This window comes from Centropristis striata, chromosome 17 (genome assembly GCF_030273125.1).
Source record: "Centropristis striata isolate RG_2023a ecotype Rhode Island chromosome 17, C.striata_1.0, whole genome shotgun sequence".
NCBI classification, from domain to species: Eukaryota; Metazoa; Chordata; class Actinopteri; order Perciformes; family Serranidae; genus Centropristis; species Centropristis striata.
The window spans coordinates 15,177,547-15,185,058 of NC_081533.1; positions in this window are offsets into that span (position 1 = coordinate 15,177,547).

A 7,512-nucleotide genomic window follows, 5' to 3' on the forward strand; every position below is an offset into this window, starting at 1 on the left:
TATGAATCATTTTATATATTCCCAGGCGCAGGGTCGCATTAAAGCGATTGCTGTGCCCATTAAATAGCAGAAAAATAATGCGCCATTGACTTTAGACCAGGTTTTTGTCGGATCAGTGGAACAATCATATGAACTTGGACTGTGTGTCTTTTCTGATGTGCAGAACAGAGAAAATATGATAAATACGATAGTTCCCTCAGTGTGTCTGGAGAATAATGAATGAAGTTATCTAGCTTTTTTTTTTTTAACAAAACAAGATACTCTAATTGGTTTAAAGCATTGTACATCCAAAAAAAACCACACTTATCCTAAGTTGATACCCAGATTGTGCATTATTTAATTAATAAACATGGAGTTGGACGCACATGCACCACGCCCTTTAGACCGTGGGCTGGAGCAAGTTTAAATAGGGCCACTTATTTAACGAACTGGGCCATTTAAATGCATTTACCTAAACATTTGAAGTAATAAGAGGAAACAGGATAACTAGTCTTTGTGGACAATGCAGATTCCGATCTTGTCAGATTCATATTGCTCAATATTACTCAATTGTATATAGATTACCATTTTCTTTAACAGGAGGAGCATACCTGTTCGAAGTGTTATGTTTTGTTTGTTTTTATTTTTCTGTCTATGTAAATGCAGCTATCTTAAAATATGGAAGTTGAATGACTATACATGAATGTAAAAGTTGTATGTCAAAGTGTTATAAACTGAAAATAAAATAGAAATGTGTGGGGAAAAAAATAAGAGGAAACAACTTTTCGTTTTGATGTGATAATGTGATAATTATCTCATTATCTGTAAAAAGGGAAGCTCACTTTTGGGCGATAAGATAATAAACTCATAATCTTGAGATTGAGAAAGCATTTTGAGTAAAATTATTAGAATTATTTTTTAAAATAAATTATTATTACTATAAGCGTGGCCGTTCCTGCCTTGACAACATCAGAAAATGTCAACAACTTTTCAATAGAGTCCATTCAGGGCCGGTTATTCCTACAGGCCACCAAGGCGGCTGCCTAGGGCACCAAATTGGCAGGGGGCGCCAAATTGGCGCATTTGTACATTTTATTTATTTTCAGTCTTTACAATCAACAGATCTGTGTTTTCTCATTTATTTATTCTTATTTTCAATTCAGTTGTTGTTGGTAAAGTTCCAAAGTTTCTAAAAATTAAAATGTTGAGACCATTATATTGCCTGTATGTAGTTCATGTATCAAATATAAATGTACATTTAAATTTCATTTTTATGTTTATTTTTATTGCATTTGTATGTCTACATTTTATTTATTTTCAGTCTTTGCCATTCTTAATTTGATGAAGATCTGTGTTTTCTTATTTATTTATTCGTATTTTCAATTCAGTTGTTGTTGGTAAAGTTCCAAAGTTTCTAAAAATAAAAATGTTCTGAGACCATTACCTTGCTTGTAGTTCATGTATCAAATATTAGTGTACAGATTAGTGTACAGCATAATACATATAACATAGTGTACCTATATCAGAATGAATACATGGAATGGATGTGGTTCGGGGGGGGGGGGCGCGCAAAATCTCAATATCGCCTAGGGCAGCCAATGGGCTAGAACCGGCCCTGAGTCCATTTATCTAAAGATCTGTGAATCAATTGACTGAAAGCAGCACCCATTCCTGTGATTTAAATGTTTACAGCATATTTTCACAACTTTACATCCCACTGTGCATTTATTTACTTACGTTCATAACAGACGGAACCTCTGGTATTATCACACGATAGGTCGACCCACAAGCCATTTTCACTCACTTCTACGCATCTTTCATTGCCGCCAACGTTGTTCGGTTCACCTTCCTTCCACTTGGTGAAGTGCGTCGTGCCCCTGCCATCGGACCACATCCACCTGTCACTCTTCCCTTTGTGAAGGCCGATCCAGCTGTCTGTCCCGTGACTGCCCAGCGCGTTGGCCAGCTTTCTGTTGCTGTACATGTTGTTCACAGTAGCCAGGTCGCTGTACTTCACTCTGCAGAAGCTCTGAGCCTCGTGCCAGGTCAGCGAGCCATTGATGAGGTGGTACTGAGGTACTTTGGGCACAACAGGTTTAGATATTTTGAAAAGGCAAGCAGAGCAGAAACATTAATATGCACAAAAAATGCACAGAGTAACACTTTGCACAAAGTAGCAAAAACAGGGGTGGTTCTGAATTACTGCAGAATCAACAAAAACTGTCCACTGTGAGATTTTTTTGAACTTTTTAACAAGCAATGTGTAGGATTTGGGGGCAAAATAGTATCATTATTCATCAAAATGTATGTAAACAGATGTAAAATTAAAGAACATTAAAGTCAGTGATTGTGTTTCGGCACATTTAAAAATAAATGTTAAAAAAAAAAAAAATACATGTAAAAATAATTAGCAAAGTGAACATCTAAATACACAAAGAAGCATTTTTTAAAGCAACTTCTGTCACATTTTATCATTTAATTAACTCTTACATTTGTTTTTCATAATATTTTGGGAAAATTTAATGGGATATTGATTTATTTATGAAGTTATCTACTAAATACATTTTTATTTTATTTTTGCAGCTTCTATCCCTTATGTATATTTCCAGAGAGATGATAAATATATAGAAATATATAATATAATATATATTCTTTTCATATATATATATATATATATAACAATATTCATAAATACATTTTCATTAGTCATGAATCATCTGAAACTTAGAATTTTTATGTTTTCTTTAGGGTAGAAAGAGTCCTTTATATCTAAAACCATTACCTTAGTTGTTTAATTTTAGTCGGTACCAGAAACATTAGTCATTTTAATTCAATATTGTTCTATCAATGCACACATTTAAATGACATAAAGAACTTCTCCACAGCTCCTCCTGCAGCAGTTAAATCAACATTTATACAGCAGTCACAATTTAAATGTTGGGGGGAAAATTGTAGAATCAACATTATATTTGGGTTTTCAGCAAACTAAAATTTTATCAATATAGTGTCAATGTAGCAGTTTGCTGCCAAAATATTCTAAATTAACAAACTGTTTCGGGTTTTAAATAAAGCACTTCTTAAACTCTGACAAAGAAAACTAAATAATCTTTAAATAGATGACATATTGTACGTAAGCAAACATTTAAAAATAATTCATTTATATAAGCACATGGAAAGGTTTTTAAACGTTTAAGTAAGGAAAAGGTCAATTTACAGCTGCAATTGTTATCTTAACAAATTGATCCATTATTTTTAATACGAAAAAGAAAAACAAACAAAGTCAGTTTGCTAATAAAAACAAATAACAAAAACAGCCAGATGCATGTAGTTAGACATATGCTGTGTTTTCAGGTTCAGCATATATAGGCATATAGACAGCATATTTTTGCCTGTTGTTACACGATAAAATTATTATTATTTATTTAAAAACAGGCAAATGTGTGAAAATAGTGTTTGTCCTAATCAGGTACTCACTCTGAACAGCAGTGATCCTCTGAAACAAAAGGAGAATCCCTGTGTGGAAAAAAAGCATCCTGTTTTATTTTCAACTATATAACATATAAGTCACTACTATTAGTTATTAATTGTGCTTACCAATGAAGGGGACAGCACTTTGAAGCCACATAATAAAATCTGTGAGCCAAAAGAATAAAAATTTATTTCAGTACATTACAGAAACTACATCATATGTAAAGAACTCGAATAATAATAATGGTATTTAAGATTATTTACATAATATATACATTCTACAGCGCAAAATAATGAAAATACTCCTACATATTGTATATTTTTTAACAGACTGACCTTTCTCGTCCTTCCACAACTCTGTGTAGGAGCTCAGGTTGTGTCTTGGGAACATTTATGGAAATTTTGTGTCATATTTTCATGTCATAACATGCAAAGCTTGACAGGCAGTGAGGAGGAAACACTGGCAGATTTGGTTACCAGAGTTCCTTCAGCATCAGGTAGTTACACAGTCTCCCACCATTGTGTTTGTGCTGTTTGTGTTGCTCTGCAAGTCTGAACAAGCTTGTTCCTGAATCATAAAATATATGATAAATCAAAATATTGTGTAGTGTGTGTGTGTGTGTGTGTGTGTGTGTGTGTGTGTGTGTGTGTGTGTGTGTTTGTGTGTTTGTGTTTGTGTGTGTTTGTGTGTGTGTGTGTGTGTGGGAATATCATTCCCGAGTATCATTATTCATCAAAATGTATGTAAAAATTTGTAAAATTAAAGAACATTAAAATCAGATTGTGATTGTGTTTCGGCTTTATTGATGTTCAAAAATGTTATGCTGTGAAGGCAGGGTAAATTGCATCAAAATGAACGTGCTTCCACGCTTTCTATATCTTTTTACCTAATTCTGTTTTTCGTGCCATAAATAGACTAATTTAATCTTTCATATGGAAAGGCAAGACTCCCAGGATAAAGAGAGAGTTTTTACAAAGGCATAGTTCCGTAGGTGGTTTGTCACTCACTCACTTAAGACTCTACTATTGGGCAGCTAACATACACAAAATGACTCTCTGGATCCACAAACCTGAATTAAACTGGTGTAAACTGGAAGCCAAATCTTGCTCTACCTCACTCTCAGCCCTGCTTACATCAAAATTGCCCTTTCAATCATCACAGTTTACATGTAACCCAATTGTCATCTCCACCCTTAAAGTTTGGTTTCAATTTCGGGGTACTTTTACTTTTGGACTCCAAGGAATGTCTAATCACTGCCCTATCCATAACAATCATCTCTTCCTTTCTCCCAGCACAGACAATGCCTTTTCTCTATGGCAGAGTTCAGGCCTTGTCAGGTTAAGGGACTTCTATATTAATAATGTCTTCGCCAGCTTCAGTGAACTATGTGAAAAATATAACCTTCCAAAATCTCATCTATTTCGATACTTCCCAGTCCATAGCTTTGTTAAATCAAATAGCTCATCTTTCCCCAAACTTCCGCCTAACTCAGTAATTGACTCAATTTTGGACATTCCCACAAATCAGAAAGGCCTTATCTCAAAAATGTATACCTTAGTCTCCCATCTTAGAGAGACATCTCTTGATAAAATCAGAAAAGACTGGGAAACAGAACTTGGCAGAGTTATAGATGACAGTGACTGGGACTCTGCATTAACTCGAGTAAATAACAGTACATCTTGCCCCAGGCTTAATTTGATACAATTTAAGGTTGTCCACCATATTTATTTTACCAATTCCAAACTCTCCAAAATCTATCCCAATATCACAGATACATGCAACAGATGTCACATGACACCAGCAAACATGACACACGTTTTGGTCCTGTCCCTGTCTGTAAGTTTACTGGATGCTAAAATACACCTTGTGCAGAATTGGCCATCTTTGGAGTACTATCAGACCCTCAAACAATTAGAAAGAAGTTTAAGGATAGTATCACCTTTGCATCTTTATTGGCACGTAGAAGAATTTTGTTAGATTGGAAGTCACCATTTGTCCCCAAAGCTTCCCTTTGGCTTAAGGACCTCATGCTGTATTCAGACCTGGAGAAAATTAAATATAATCTGAGGGGAATGCCTGAAAAATGTGTTTCTGTTTGGGGCTGTATGATTAGTTACATAGCTAAATTGAAGACACTACAGGATAAATAAAATGCTCACCTCTGACAATTAACCTCTCACCATGTTTCATTTCTCTCTCTGCCTCATTTCAACCCATGGACAATGCTATATCTCTGTATGTTATTGTTTTTCATGTACTCACTTATTTTTCTATCTGCTCATGGTAAAAAGGAAGGATGTGTATTATTTCTCATTTTCTCTGATTTGTAACAAGACTAATGTAGGACTGGGAGGGGGGAGGAGGGGAAAAGGGGTTGTTTTTGTTTTTGGAAAAAGAAAAAGTCTTTATTTCTCACTGTATGTACTTTTGCCTATCGAATGAATAAAAACATTTATTAAAAAAAAAAATGTCCTGTGTTACACTACTGACATTTCAACACTCTTGAGTAAATACATTTAAAAATAAATGTAAATAAAAATAAAAAGTAAAAAAGTAAAAAATAATTAGCAAAGTAAATAAATAAGTGAAAATCTAAATACATAAAGAAGCATTTTTTTTAAAGCAACTTCTGTCACATTTTATCATTTAATTCATTCTTAAATTTATTTTTAATAATATTTTTGGGGAAAATGTAATGGGATATTTATTTATTTATGAAGTAATGTATTAAATAAATATTTTTTTTTATTTTTGCAGCTTCTATCCTTTATGTATATTTCCAGAGAAATTGTCAAATAGAAATATATATATATATATATATATATATATATATATATATATATATATATAAAGAATGTAATACAATAAAATGTAAAATATGCAAAGATAGTCAGAAATAAAATAAAACACAAAACCACATTAAGGGTGTTTATTCACAATCAGTATCATTAATATTCTCAAGTTTATACTTGAATGCATCCCTTTCATAATTACCTGTATAAGATTATTTTTGGCTTGGCTAACAAGTCTAACATTATTAGGACACCTAACTACAAACCCAAATACAGACTTTGCATCCAGTTACATATAGTTAATTGACAATGAGGGGTTTAAAATTCTGCATCCGTTAATCATACTCTACTTTCCGTAAGTCCATGTTGTTAGACTTCATGTCTCACCTCCCAGTTGTGGCACATACCTGGTGGAGAAAAAAACACAACAGCAGGGTAAAAAATACACATTTTGAGCTGACAGATGGTTCCATGTTCACATGTTTATATATAAAGGTCAGAGAACAAGGCCCAGCTCTAATAGGTTGAACTCTAATAGAATAGATTTCAGTAGATACACTGTCTTTTTACACAGAAAATACATAAAATATATACTTAAGATACATACTTTTGCATTGCCCAGATGATGGAAACGTTGACCATTACAATTTAAAGGAATATGACTTTAAGTCAGCTGTATCAGACCAATGTGTAGGCTTTATAGGAGTTTTCACAAGCCAGTTAGAAGACAAACTCTATTTATGTAGCATGAAAACAGTACCATTTTAAATGCACTTTACAGAAAAAGGAAAAGAGGAATGATTGAGGCAGAGGTTGCAGGAACTCGTGTCATAGATAACGTTACCCCTTTAATCACTTAAACAGGACGGCAAGGTAAAGTGGTGAAAATATTTCAAATATAGCATAAACTTCAACTGATACTGACTAAAATACATTTTGCTGCTGTCCCCGTCCACAGCAGGACATAGCTTGTGTCAGTACGATCTGCTTCTCTAAACCGGCATCTTCTGCAGGTGATGTTCTGACTATGATTACGTACATCTTACTTCAATAAATCCGAATAATTCCTTTAAGGGCACAAACAACATAATATAACATTCAAAATCAACTAGGGGTGTTTCCATGACAGTCCAATACCCAGAATGAAGCCAGTCTCACTCACTGAAATTCCCCTAGTTTGAGTATGAGCCGTCCTGAGCGGTCTTTTGACCGGACTTTTTTGGCCCTGTCGAAGAGCAGGGCCATTTTTCTCCCCTGATAAAAAGCCTGGTT